The following is a 15117-nucleotide window of genomic DNA, read 5'->3' on the forward strand; positions in this document are numbered from 1 at the left end:
ATGTGTGAAAGGGGCTAATAACAGTTGCCCTCTTTAATGAAACTTGTTATTAAACTACTGTCTAAAGCAAAGCGGGGTTCACAACCTTGGACAGGACGGGTTTTCCACGAGTCATAATTTGTGAATTTGTATTTCTACTTGCCTCAAAAAATATTTACTATTAATATTTACTAGAAATGTTCACATGTCCTAAAGTAGAATTGTACTATTTTGATCTGGCATTTTCTACAGCTACATGTAGATATATTTATATCATATTCATACATTTTAACTGATTAAATATTATAGTATTCAATTTTAACAGATTTAGAATTGACAACATTCATTTTAGAAAACTGACAAATCAAAAAGTTATAAATAGTAATGATATAAGTTTCCAACAGTATGATAACCTTGGATAAAAATATCACGGTTTCATGGTATCACTGTATTGTGATTACTGCTCTAAATCATGTTTTTTTAACTGTCTGGGTAAAAAAATAATAATAATAATTCCCTCATTAAACAAAATACATTTTATTTTAGGAAACATTAATAATATTTTAGAGCTGTAAACATGTTAGGCTAAATTATTTTTAAAAAACCTTTGACTTAAGCTCTCTTCATTAGTTTCAAAACCACAGATTTCTTTAAAACATATTTTTTTTTAAAAACACATTAAAAAACTTACAAATACCTTAGGAATGGTATAACAGAAAATGTTAGCGTTTGTAAAATCTTCACTTTTCCAAACTGCGGTAAACCTTGAAACCGATTATCGTCCCATGCCTTCAAGAGATGTCTACAATGTCCAAACATATGCAACTGACCATGCCACCTCTGTAATAAACATTGTATCAATAGCCCCTTTCACACAGTGATACCGGTAAATATCTGGAAAATTTCCGGAACGACTTTACCGGTATATTCAAAAAAGCGCTGTTCACACAGGCGAGGACGTTACGGAAATTTTCCGGAAAAGAGCATTCACACATTCATTCCAAAATACCGGTAAATTCTGACATCATTCACCACAAATGAGCTTTAAACGGCTGCGCTTGTATTTGTAAACATTTGACTAAATTACAAACTCTGTGGATGATCAATATTGTGAACAACTTTCGCAGGATCACTTTCGCATGTCGAGATGTTCATAATATGTGCGTGTGCAGGCGCTCACAGGCTGTTTCACAGGCACACGCAAAGCTTAAAGGTAAACAAACAACGGCTTATCATAAGCATGTCATCGATTATTATTTACACAGTTGGCATTAAGAAGAACATATAAACGTGATCTGACTAACTTCTAGCAGCTAAATGTGTCTGGAAAAATATTTAAAGGCTTTTATTCTCACAAACCGCGCGGACGTAAATGCGTCTGACTGTTGTGATTGGCTAAAGCAGACGTCTCATGTCAGCACGTTCTACACGTGCACACGCTTATTACGGTAATCTTCCTTCTGCATTCACACAGCGCAGCATTCCGGCAAATTGCCGGTAATGTTACAACTTCTCTTTCCGGAAAATAGCCAGAACGAATTTACCGGTATTTCTAAAAAGGACCTGTTCACACATACAAGCTTTCCGGAAAATTGCCGGCAATTTTCCGGAAAGGTCTGTATGTGTGAAAGGGGCTAATGTTTAATAACTGACCAGAACTGATTAAAAAAAATTGTTTGTTTTCAACTGGGACAGCCATGAATGCATCTAACATCTACACTAGCGTATTGTATGCATACGAAAAACTAAATATATTTTGAGTAGGCGCGCTTGACTCAACTGAAATGATTTCCAACCCAGAATGTGTTTTTGAAATTTTCATTAACATATCTAAGTTGAAAGGCGATCTGCTCCATCTCCTGCGTTTGTGATGCGTGAGGGCGTGTGGAGGCAGCTTGTCACGCAGCGTGTCGCCCACCTCAGACAGTCAACAGACTGGGTAAAAAAGGGGCGGCGATGCGTTTCCCCTGGATCTTCACGCTGATGTGTTGATGATGATCTGTTATGTAAGCTGCCTTCATGTCATTGTGCTTCCTGTCAGCTGAAGTTTTACCCTCATTCTTTCACCCAGGCTTCTCAAACCGTTGATCAGCGCCTTGTAATATTTCACCCTCTGAAATAAAATAAATAAAGAAATGACTGGCAGGAATGTCTCAGAAGCATTCAAGGCATCCAGACAGCACTAGACTGTTTGAGTGGAATGAATTAATTCATCATGAAATGGAAAAAGGCGTAATTCTTGAGAGCCCGTCCTCTCGAAAATAACCACACTCCAGAAACGTACAAATTGATTTGTTATCCACGTTATAATCATTTTTCCCATAGCCATCCAGTTAACTTGCGGTTTTTGGCCTTGAAGGCCTCTCGAGGAAGCTCTTGCCAAAATGATCTGTGTGTTTCGTCAGATGGCTGCAGAAACTGCGTTTTGTGTTGCTGTAATGTCTTTGGATGTAAAATGCCCCCTCAAAGTGATATGAACTCAACACGTCTGACAGGTTTTCCTCTTTTGATGGCTGCGTCATGTTGCAGGCATTCTGGCAACACAGCAGTGTCTTTCTTCATATATGTGAGCACAAAACCTTTATATTAGACCTCACAGAGCATCTCGGTTGACTAAGCCACAGTCAGTTTGCAAATTTGTTCAACCTGTTTTAAGAATATAATCATCTTGGGTGGCAAGAACACATTCATTTTGTAATGCCATATCACTTCATAGTTTAATGAAGATTAAAGCACACTTACAGCATCAACAGTGATGTACAAATGCTAGAAAAATGCTAATGCAGCTCACCAAGGCTGTATTTACAGTATGTGATTTAAAATACAGCAAACAGTAATATTGTTACAAATAATAGCAGAATATATTGTTTCAGCACTGATATCACAATGTGTGAATCTGCAATAGTCAAATCACAAGATGTGTAAAGTCGGGTTGGGATTATAATAACCAGCCACCACAGTTTTAGAACATGTGATTTTTGGGGTCTTCACAAAGTTGAATTCTAATTCAATTAGAGTGTTTTTAAGACTTCTGTAAGACCTGTGATTTCAAGCCAATTTAATGAATTACTGTTCCTCAAAGCTGTTCAATTTAACAAAACATCGTTTATTTTATTTGCATCTTTGGTCATTGTATTAATTTTTAATGTTTATTATATATAATGCAATAAAATAATCCCAGTCAACCCAAAATGATGATTTTTTTCCTAATATAGTTATGTCATCTTGTGAAATTATATTCATACCTTCATATATATTGCAGACAAACAAAATATCACAATGCCATTTTTTTAAATATTGTGCAATTTAAAATAAATTATTTATAGTTTAATGTATTATTGAAGATTAATATTTTTTGTAGAAGCCATGATACACTACAATTAAAAGTCAGATTATTAAATTGTGTCTTTGTTGAATAAAAGTGTTACTGTACAATACAGTGTTTAGCATCTAAATACACCCCTCAAAAATTTTGCTTGAATTTAATTGTATTATCTTTCTATTTCTTAATATGTTTGATGTCTAAAATATTATTTTAATCAATACATCTTAATAAATTTGTTTGTTTAAATGCAACAAAATACATTGCTTATATTCACTGAGAAATGTATAAAAATACTTATTTTCAAAATGGGGTGTACTCAAATATGCTGAGCACTGTATATGTATACGCATGGTCTATAAAATAGTATATAGTAAAACAGAATCAATTATATAATCAAGCTTGCAAAAAAGGTCATTGGTGGAATGTAGGAGGTCTTTTGTGTACATTATTAAAGCAATTCAGTCATTTATATTTTGTCTGTAAGTGGTTGAAAGTGGACAGCTCAATACATTTAAAGAGATAACTCACCCAAAACTTACAATTCTGTCATCATTTACACACCCTTCACTTGTTACAAACCTGTTTAAATGTCTATCTTCTATTAAACACACATACAAAAAAAGATATTTAAAAAAAATTTATAAAATTGTAACTATTGACTTCCATAGCATTTATTTTCCTATATATGGAAGTCACTATATGTTTCCATCCTGCTATTTTTATTATGGATTATTGTATAAAATAAACATGAAAAAAACTTTTTTATCTCGTAAGAAAAAATTGCCCATAAACTACAATAAAAACACTTTACTAAATAAATTCTGTTATATGCAATAAAAAGTCACTTGATTTTGTTATAACAGATCATGTGATGATAAAACTTTATCTGATGGGATGCATTAAACATCTGTTTTATTTTTGTTGATTTGGTCATTCTAAAATGCCTTAACCCTTTCAGTATTAATATAAGTGTATTATTAATTAACTCCAGAACTGTCTATAGCATCTGTGCTCCATGTCTCACGCCTCCAAACACCACCACATATCCATTGCATGTCGGCATTGTCTTCTGAGGTAGTAATGTATGAAAGACTTTATGAAAGAATTACACGGCTTCTCCTACGACAGCAAATTTAATTTTTCTTTTTGATATTTGGCACCAGTTTATCAGGAAATTATGATTTTGTTCTCTTTGACTCATTGGATGTAAACATTCAATGTTGCTTTATTTGCAAATCTTTTATGTAATATTCCAGTATTCCACATAAATTTTATTTGCATCTTTAGATGGAAACATAGCTAACGATTACCAGTTTCTAACATTTTGGGCCCTATCATACGCCCAGCGCAATAAGGCACAAGACATGAAGCATGATGTTTTTGCTATTTTCAGACCAGCGCAACAGTACTTTTCACGTTTTGCATGTGATACAGTAGGTGTGTTAAGGCACATTGTTGGCACGTTGCTACTTTGAGAACAATGAAATAGACTCCGCCATTGACCAACTAAAAGCTGCTCTATAGTCCAGCACAGAGTATGTTAGTTATGCGCCTATGCAGGTCCAAATGCTTACACATTGCTTAATATAAACAAAATGTACAGCAATACACAAAAATATTTAAATATGAAAAAATCAAAGATTCAAATGTTACAAAAATGATTATTTTCTACATTAATATAAAAAACCACTACACTCCATGCCTTCTTCTCCTCGGGGGCTTTTTTCAGTTTATTCATAATAATCTAAATTTGTATAGTGTTGTTATTATTATTAGCAGTACTGTTTAATATATGCAAATTTAGATTTGTTTTATTAAAACAAGTTTAAATTTGTTCACCTGTCCGGTTTTGGTGATGTATGCATCACCATATGGGGTATAAGAATAGGACGTGTGTTTGGATATAACTCCGTTTTTTTGACCACACTTCTTTATTACTGTTCATTTATTCATTTGCTGGAAATTAAAACTGAATTTAGAAATGGTTTGGAAACAAATATTTGCACTTTACAAACGAAATGAAATGTGTAGGCTAATGGATGTGTTCAGTGGAGTGTGTACAACAACGTTTCCTTATCCACGAAGTTAAAGAGTAAGAGTAAAAGTAAAGTAAAGAGAAAGTAAAGAGGCTGAATGGAGGGGGTTTGTTCTTCATCCTCACACTGCAGATGGACTGTTTAACAGTTTTCTTGCTAATGAAGCGTTCATTTTTTTCACTTACAAAGTCTACCGTGTCTTAAAGGGAATGGGGGATGAGATTTAAGGTTAAGGATGAGGTTTAATCCACTTTATGCTCAAAACACAACCATAACTCATTAAGAGAATAAGCACAACGCAGTTAGGCCATGCGCCAGGGCGCAAACCATATTTTTCCATCCATGTTCCAATGTTTTTGCACCATGCACTTTAGACTTTGCACCTATCGTTAAAATAGAGCCCTTAATATTCAAAATACCTTCTTTTGTGTTAAAAAAAAAGAAAAACTGAGATAAATTTAGAACCACTTGAGAGAGTGTTAATAGCAAGGTCTCTTTAAGACCCTGCTTACACCTGTGCAGTGTTGTCCACATGTGATCAGATTGACAAAAACTCTTAACACCAGGTGTAAAATAAAGTGTTCCAGAGGGCCAAATGAAACATTCCAGAACCCAGTTAAAGCCGATAACAGGAGTGCCCAATCCTATTCCTGGAGAGCTGCCTTTTTTTATTTATTTTTTTTTTTGCAAAGTTCAATTCCAGTCCTGCTTCAACACACCTGCCTATAATTATCGGGTGTTCCTGAAGATTTTAATTAGCTGGTTCAGGTGTATTTGATTAGAGTTGGACGTGGACTTTGCAGGGAGGTTGATCTGCAGGATCGAGATTGTGCATCGCTGGCATAAAGCCGTTAAAGCAGCTGCAATGAAGAAATCAATGAGTAATGGCCCAGTTTGGTTTTTGCTGCATTTATTTGCTCAGCCACAGCTTTATTTGAATAATATCATTAAACAAAATCACTGTATAGAGTGTTCAGAAGTCTTGTTTATTTAGTTGGCCGTGGGTTTTCTGCACCTACGGCTCTCATTGAGCCTCCGCTGCGGGTCAATCACACTTGGCAGTCGGAAACAAGTGCCCTTGATTTCTGAACTCTGCTGTAAGTTCAAGTGGAAATTGTTTTGTCAGCAGTGCTGTGTGACTGCAACTGGACTGTATTTCTGCACAAACAACCCGGGAAGCAATTAGCCCGTGTTTGTTTTGATCTTTTTTAATGCTTTGAGTGTTCGTGCATGACGCTCCAGACATGAGCTAGTGGTAGGACAGCATGGCCTTATCGCTGTAGGATCCACTCAACAGGGGGTCGGCTCATACTTTTACAGCTAATCCCATATGACTTTTCTTCTTCTACTTCAATTTGCAAAGGTTTCTCTTCTTTCCCAGAAAAACAGGAAATTAGGTTCACATTGCTTAGCTGAATGTCAGGATGCTGCTAATAAACTCCAACTGCAGGTTGTGTATCTAATACATTCTTGGGATGCATTAAAGTCATTTGTTTGGGGCTTTAAAGCTTTTAAAATATGTAATCACGTAGTCTGTCTTGTCATGCAGAAGGACTCAGCCAAGCAAGTGTGCCAGAATTCTGTACGGTATAATAATGCTTTTCTTTTTTTTTCTTTAAATTTTATTTCTTTTTTACTATTATTTATTTTTCTCATATTGGGCAGGTCTCGTCAAATTGTTGGTAACACTTTAGAATAACTATCCGTTATAACTAGTTAATAGATCATTATTAACTGTTAGTTAATGAGTTATAAATGACTTGTTAAATAAAAGTTAATAGTTTGTTAATTATTTATAACTGTGCCTTATAGATAGCCAACAGATAACTTACAAGCTGTTTGTTAACAAGTTATAAATGACTTGTTAACTGTATTTTAATGATTATAGCTATACCTAATAAATTAGTAACAGATCATGAACAAGCTGTTAGTAAATTACTTACTAAAGACTTGTTAAGTATCAGTTAATAGTTTATATATGGTATTGGTAATTGTCAAATGTAGAAAACTTTTAATGTTAACTGTTAGAATTTTATTGTATTGATGCACACCTGATTAATGATAATAGTTGATGCACTTTATCTCTGTAGAGTGAGGTCGGAAATGGGAAGATTGTTATTGCTGTGAAGATTATAAGTTATTGTGTGATTAATGAAAAATGAAATGAGAGTGACGATCTAACTAATTGCACATTGTGATTGACTATGGGATAAAAGGGTGGAGTTAAAAAATTATGTCACACACTGAGGAAGGCTTTGTGCCGAAACGTCTGTCTGTCTGTCTGTCTGTTATCACCCATAAAATGTAGGAAAAAGTAAAAATAAAAACAGTACAAAGCAATTGAGTGCAAATCATTACCTTCGTTTGAATAATAGCAACGATAAGATTAACGCACCAAACCAAAGAAATAACTAAAAAAAAACGCAAGCGCGCAGGACAAACTTCCATTAGTAAATGAGGAATAGTTGCAACTAAAAGTTAATAGTTTGTTCATTACTTATAACTGTGCCTTATAGATAGCCAAAAGATAACTTACAAGCTGTTAGTTAACAAGTTATAAATGACTTGTTAACTGTATTTTAATGATTATAGCTATACCTAATAAATTAGTAACAGATCATGAACAAGCTGTTAGTAAATTACTTACTAAAGACTTGTTACGTATCAGTTACTAGTTTATATATGTGATTGGGACGTTATTATAGTTGCAACTATTCTTCATTTATTAACTGTTAGTAAATGAGGAATAGTTGCAACTTTAGAATAACGTCCCAATAACATGCATAAGCTAATAACTAACACTTAACAAATATATTAACTCACACTTTACATATCAGTTGTTCCAATCTACTAACACCAGTGAAACTTTTGTACAACCTTTCTAATAAAATATTTTTTATTTATTTTGTTTTTATGTTTAGCACAAAAAGTGCCCAAACCTCATGGGTTTGTATTCTGTTGTATACTGCTGTTCTGCCATGTGATGTCTCGGTATGGGTGTTTCTATACATTAAACACTACGTTCAGCATTTCATCTGTAAAGTTTCTTTGATAAAATTCAGCACACAGAAAAGCCTATTAGTGGAACAAGGTTAAGGTACAAAAATGTTATATTTTAAATATCAAATCAAATTTCTGTAGCTTGAACTTATTCCATCCATTTGCTGTTCTACAAAGTTTCACTGGTATTAGTAGTTTGTTAACAAACTATGAACAACAGATTGGTAAAGTGTGAGTTAATAGATTAGTTATAAGTGTTAGTTATTAGCTTATGCATGTTATTGGGACGTTATTCTAAAGTTGCAACTATTCCTCATTTACTAACAGTTAATAAATGAAGAATAGTTGCAACTATAATAATGTCCCAATAACATATATAAACTATTAACTGATACTTAACAAGTCTTTAGTAAGTATTTACTAACAGCTTGTTCATGATATGTTTTTAATTTATTAGGTATAGCTATAATCATTAAAATACAGTTAACAAATAATTTAGAACTTGTTAACTAACAGCTTGTAAGTTATCTTTTGGCTATCTATAAGGCACAGTTATAAGTAATGAACAAACTATTAACATTTATAACCCATTAACTAATAGTTTATTAATGATCTATTACTTAGTTATAACGGATAGTTATTCTAAAGTGTTACCGATGTGGTAAATGTTAAAGAAGAAGAATTGAATCTGGTCTACTGAATTATTAAAAAACAAAAACACACCATTACAGTGAAAATTATGTATCATTTTTATTTAATTACTTTTGTTGTTTTTTTATTTGTATAATGGTGTGCATATTAATATCAGGATAATGGCTTCGCAATATGATTATTTATAAAAATATAGAAAAAATAAAAGTCTATTATTATATATTTTTTTGTATTGTCACAAAATACATTCTTTTCTATTTTCATTATTATAGTAATACTTTTTCATAATTTATTTGACAGCAATATTGCATGCCATTATGGGGATGCAGACATCAATAACAGCATTGTGAGAAATGTGCACTCTTGAAATTACAATGTTTACACTTGCATTTTATTAAGAGATTTATTTATTTTTATTTTAAGGTTGAACTATAATTAATTAGTCATTCATTAGTTTTCCATCGGCTTAGTACCTTTATTCATCAGGGGTCGCCAAAGTGGAATGAACCGCCAACTTATCCCACACAACGGATGCCCTACAGTCACAACCCAGTACTAGGAAACCCATACACACTCATTCACACATACACCACTGCCAATTTAGTTTATTCAATTCATCTTTACCACATGTCTTTGGACTGTGGGGCAACCAGTGAACACAGGGAGAACATGCAAATTCCACACAAAAATGCTAACTGACCCTGTCGGGACTCGAACCAGCAACCTTCTTGCTGTGAGGCAACAATGCTTACCACTGCGCCTCCGTGTCTTCAACTAAGTAAATTAGTCATTTATTTTTTTTTAAGTGTTTTATGTTTTACTTATATTTTACTAGAATTTTTACTTTAACTTTTAATTTATATTTATTCATTTTAATCGGACATTTGCTCTGAAGTGCTATATAAAGTGAGAAATATGAATGAGTATTCTGGGTATATATTTTAAAACAAGGGTTTGCTCTTGACATTTGTGGGAACCTATGAACCACCTATAAAGTTTGACATGCAGCCCTACTCTGAGAGAATAGGAGAATTTACAGGGATCATATTAGTTATACTTTTACATTTAGCAGTTAATTGTGTAGTTAGTTTTCAGACTATATTATTCACAGACATCAGCCTGCTATAAATCAAAAGTGGAGGGAAATTACTAGCATTAATGTTAAAATTATTATGATGGACTTTTTTATAGTAAACTTGAGTTTCTGACTTACTTTTCTTTAAAAATATGATGGGGACATTTCAGCAGTCAGTGGATATTGGTGGGGACATGTCCATCCATGCTAAATGCTAAATGTAAAAAAAATAGCTCTTACATGTTATGTGAATATTTAATTAATTGATTTTACAGAAACTTACAGATTCTTTTTTAATATATTACTGATTATAAAAATGACCCACTCAGTCATTGCTCTTATATACGGATGGGTAATTGTTTACTATAGCTACATCTCACTCTGGGACTCTCGTTAATATTATTCAAATGTTGTATCATCTCCCCACGCTTTCGTGCACACTCAGACGAGGTGTGGGTCACGGCTGCTCTTTCCTGGTCCCCAGTCGACCGTAACACCCATAATTCCTATTATAATTCATATTGCTGACAGTACAGAGACGAAAGAGTGCCGTCTGGTGATAAATGACCCTGCCAATATCGAGAACCTGACTGGAAGGAGAGCAGAGCCGCTCAAAGCCATCATTCGGGGGAGTCTGTGCGCGTGTGTAGCCGGTGGGAGGAGCCGCTTTCCTGCGATTGTCTGTCTGCGCTCTCGCTGCGCTCATTCCTCTAAAGTTGCGTTCTCGAGACGTACTGCGCCGCGGTGGATTGCGCGTCGAGACACATACTTCTTTCTGATACCAAGATTTCCTTTGTTTCCTCTTTTTTGATGTCTTTCAAGATGACAGAAGAAAAGAATGTTCGACATTTAAAGCTGGTATGTGAGTATGTGGTCATGTCTCTTGCTGTGTTTTAGTTAGTTGCGCTTTGGAGAGAGGAATAGTTCGACTGTTAGATTGAAGGTAGTTTACAACGCATCCTGGAGTAGACTAAAAGCGAGGAAGTTTGAATAATCCTGTAAATCAGGGATGTGTTGCAAAACCTATCTAGCTGCTTGTGTAGACATTGTTTTGGGGCATCGGAGGCGCTTGGTAAGGCTGGTTAGGTAGTGTACACGATAGGGATTGAGAAACAGCGCAGGAGAGTCGGTGTGTTTTACTTCTTTTAACCTGTCCGTTCTCTGTTACGTTGCATTTCGACGTTATCACTGCATATGTGTAGATAAACGTCTTTTTTACTTGTGTTTGCTAACATTGCCTTGACGTTTTTTTAAGCGAGCAGCACTGATATTCTGATGGAGACAGAGATAAAGGGATGATTGGTGTTTTTTAGCCTATAGTCTCATTATAGCTTCCATGGTGACAGTAATGTATAATTTTGTGAATTTCTGAAACAAAGAGCATTTAATGTGAGTATAATTAATATTAAGTGAAAGATAAATAACAATATGGCTTTAAAAACATTTCACAAGCAGAATTACAGTGTAACACACACAGTGAGAGAGAAAGACTGATGATTCAAGTGAATCTAACTACTTTAAAGCATTATTGTGTATTTTTATGTGTTTAGTTATTCTGTAATCCATCTATTTATTCATTTAGCCCCTTTTAGTATTTGGATAGGGAAAAGTGCAGATCTGTGGTTTTTCTTCTTGGGTCCAGGGCCCACTAGGGGGCCTCAGTAAACTTTCAAGAGGGCCACAAAATATAAAATAATATTTAAAAACAATGCAACTTAAAAATACGTAAATGCAAAATTTAACCTTTCTTAGTTAAAAAAAACTAGAGTGGAAATTATTTTATAGGCACTAGAGCTCTTACTCCAAAACAAAGATTGAGAATTTAAGTATTTAAACTTGTTTTTTCTCTTCAGACTTATTTACACATTGTGCATCTTTGTTGGGTCAAAAGCTGACAAAGCTGTGTGAGAATTGGATTTTATGAAAAACATATGAAGGCTGTGATATTGGTTGTCAGTACCTTTTAATATATATTTTATCATAGTTTTATAATTTTATATATTATATATACTTTATTATGCTTTATATATAATTTCAGCATTTTTAAATAAAAAGCAATTAACAAGCTCACTTGCTAAAACAAGCTAAAAAGTGTTTATTTCAGTGTAAATAGTTGCCCCGTATTTCTTTCATAGTAGCATTCCTCGCCAAGCTGTTTGATCATAGGAAACTCCTGTTGCTACTTATTCAAATTAGAACATAAATCCATCAGCAGCGGTTTGAGTTTAGATCACAGCAACACAGTTGAATAGTTTTCATACTCCAGCTGTTTTCCGTTTGTAAGGGATTGTTTACACTTCTTTTTACATGTAGCAGCTATTGTAAAGCATTGTTAAGCTTTCATCAAAGGTTGTCAAAGTCCTTTAACAGAAAACATGTATAATGGGTTTTAATTGTTCTCCTAGCATGTTAAACACAGTGAAGGCAAACCAGCATTAAAATGTCATTTAACAGCTGTCAATTATAAAAACATAATGTGGGAGATTGATTTGATTTGCATCTTTGTTTAAGGAGTAGTACACTGTTGGCTTACTTAACCTACAAGGCAGAACCATCTAACATTTATGTACTGAACACATAGAAGTGATCTTTAGTGGCAACTTCATGTTCTTCGGTACAGTACTGCCACCTAAAATATGGACAGTTAGTCCTTAAAAAAACATGACTTGTATTCCACCGTGACTCTCCAGGCAAAACAAACTGAAAACACTTGTTTTGAAGGCACCTCATTTTTATGCTCCTGTGACTTATGACTTGACACGTTCTCTCAGCGGAATTACACATGAATAAGAAAGTAATGAGATGAAACGAGGTACTGTGTCACAAAAGGCTCAAATTAATTGAACTATGCTTCTTTTGTGCCCCTGCTGTTTTCCTTGTCACTGGGACAAGGTGTTTGGACTATTATTTGGTCAAGAGGCATTCACAAATTGCCAATTTGTGATTTAGTCCTGTTACTGTAATTGTGCCTGCTAGGAAATATGTACTGCAAATCCAGAGAGTACATCGAACACCATTTCAGGCGGGTGGACTGTTGGTTTATTGATCCATTTGTTTTGCTGTGGATTTAGCACAATGTGTCTGACATAGTTGTTCATTAATATTTATTTGTTTGTTTGTTTATTCAGTCAAAACATGATGTTTGCTTTTTGTTCAGATTACCTGTTTAAAATGAACTGAAAGAACTCAATTCTTCATTTCTTTGGAGACCATTTGATTGTTTTATGTTCAATTCCCTTAAATTTGTAAAAACTTAATTCTTAATTCCTTCAAATTTCACAATTTTTTGTTTACGAGTTTACAAGCAGCGGACATATAAGGACTGAAATCTTTTTGCATATCAGAAGTGAAAGTTTTGTGTTTTTAACAATATTGCAAGTTTATTAAAACCAGGCTGGAAATCTAAAAATATGTATATAATTTATATATAATTATATAACTTATCGCAATATACTTATTGCAATAAACAGTAATTAATGGACCTATTTCGTTTTAGTAAAGAAGTAATATATGTATAGGTGTGCATTTTAACTTCTTATGCATCAAATATGTGCTCCAAACTTTTAAGTTCTTCTTCCATCATTTGCAGTGTTTACAAATTCCTTTGTTTGTGATTTTTCTTCTCAATTTCACTATGACAAAGGATTGGTATTCAGTATCGGCTGCAAAAATCCTGATCAGAGCATCCCTGTTAGGATTTAATATATAGAGATTGTAATGTCAAAGCTGAATTTATGTAACTGCCATAGCTACTGACTTAATTGTCACATGTTCCTTCAGGAATCATTATAATATGGTGATTTGAAGCTTAAACATTTGTTGAAAAAACATGTTGTCCTAGTCAACATTTGCATGGAACCATGATTTTTTAAAAGTCAGGTTACATTTCTAGTGAGATCTGGTTCACATGCTTAAAATTCATTGCAATATCTCTATATGCTTAAAATACTCTGCAATTTCTAAATAAATCAGGAATTTGGCTGTTTAACCTCCCTGCGTTTGAAGCATGAAGGTGTGGCTGTATTTGACAAGTCTGCATTGTTGTCAACATTCCATGAGGAACTCCGTTTTAACCACAGTAAACAAACAATATCTTTTTCTCAGCGTTTACAGCTTGCACCCTTCCTGTCGATAACAGTTAGTGTAATATGTTTAATCCATTGTATACAGCCCTCAAAAACTATGCTCCTTCTTCTTTCACACCATTATTTGTCCTTAATAGAGATTGCATGTGTTGTGTTAGTCTACGAAGAGCTTCATGCACCTCTGTTTAGCTGCTGTTGATAGTACACAGCGAAATAAATAATATTTAAAAAATTTTTGCTTGCAAACTTGATTAAATGTGAGGAGAGGAAAATGTTTTGCATAGTAAATAGTTGTAAAACAAGTCTTTCTTATTTGTGCTGAATGCATTTATTAGCACACATACTATATTGTTTAGTGCCGGTAGTGTAGTTTGATTCATGAACCAATTTAATTAGTTAGAAATAAAAATAAATAAGTAAAAAAGAACCCTATATCTGCAACTGGGCAATTAATCGAAATTAAATTGCGAAAAAGCAATTTCAAAATTGCAAAAGCTGCAATTGTCATGCACATCTTGTTAGGGAAACACGGTTTTGTGATCATTTGTGAATCTTATCAAAACTCCAGAGGGAGCTCTCACACGGGAGACACCCATGAACTGCAAACAACCATGAAGAAGAAACCCAGGAAATCCCCATAGCATTGTATTGCAAACAGAAGATTTAACTGCTTTTATTGATTCAGCCTGACTAATAATCACGCGATTGTGGAATTAAGGCTGGGCAATTAATCGAAAAGTAAACAAAATCGACATTGAGAACCTATAATCATTTAAATTTTTCTAGGTCAATTTTTTAAGTTACTTTTCCTATTGCGTGTAGAGTCATGTGACCCAGCTTTGTTTATACTTCTGCGTCGAGTGCAGCATATGGTCTAGTGCAGCCTTCACGCATTCGCATACCCCTCGCTGTGTCTGATGCTAACTTTTTTAAAAAATGTAACTACACGTAGCGACATTATTAGGC

At 34.0% G+C, this 15117-nt stretch overlaps 1 protein-coding gene across 8 annotated transcripts in view; it reads left to right on the forward strand.

Annotated features, from left to right (window-relative positions):
• mid2 (midline 2) overlaps nucleotides 1-15117 on the forward strand; it is a 275772-nt gene that overhangs the window by 111666 nt on the left and 148989 nt on the right. For 4 of the 8 annotated variants that reach the window (XM_009291073.5, XM_009291076.5, XM_009291074.5 and 1 more), the window contains exon 1: nucleotides 10771-10924. The exons of the other annotated variants lie outside the window; for them this stretch is intronic. The gene's annotated coding sequence lies outside the window, so the exon portion shown is untranslated. Of the gene's footprint in view, nucleotides 1-10770; nucleotides 10925-15117 lie in introns of those variants that run through there. 8 annotated transcript variants of the gene reach the window in all.

The sequence above is a fragment of the Danio rerio genome, chromosome 14, assembly GCF_049306965.1.
Source record: "Danio rerio strain Tuebingen ecotype United States chromosome 14, GRCz12tu, whole genome shotgun sequence".
NCBI classification, from domain to species: Eukaryota; Metazoa; Chordata; class Actinopteri; order Cypriniformes; family Danionidae; genus Danio; species Danio rerio.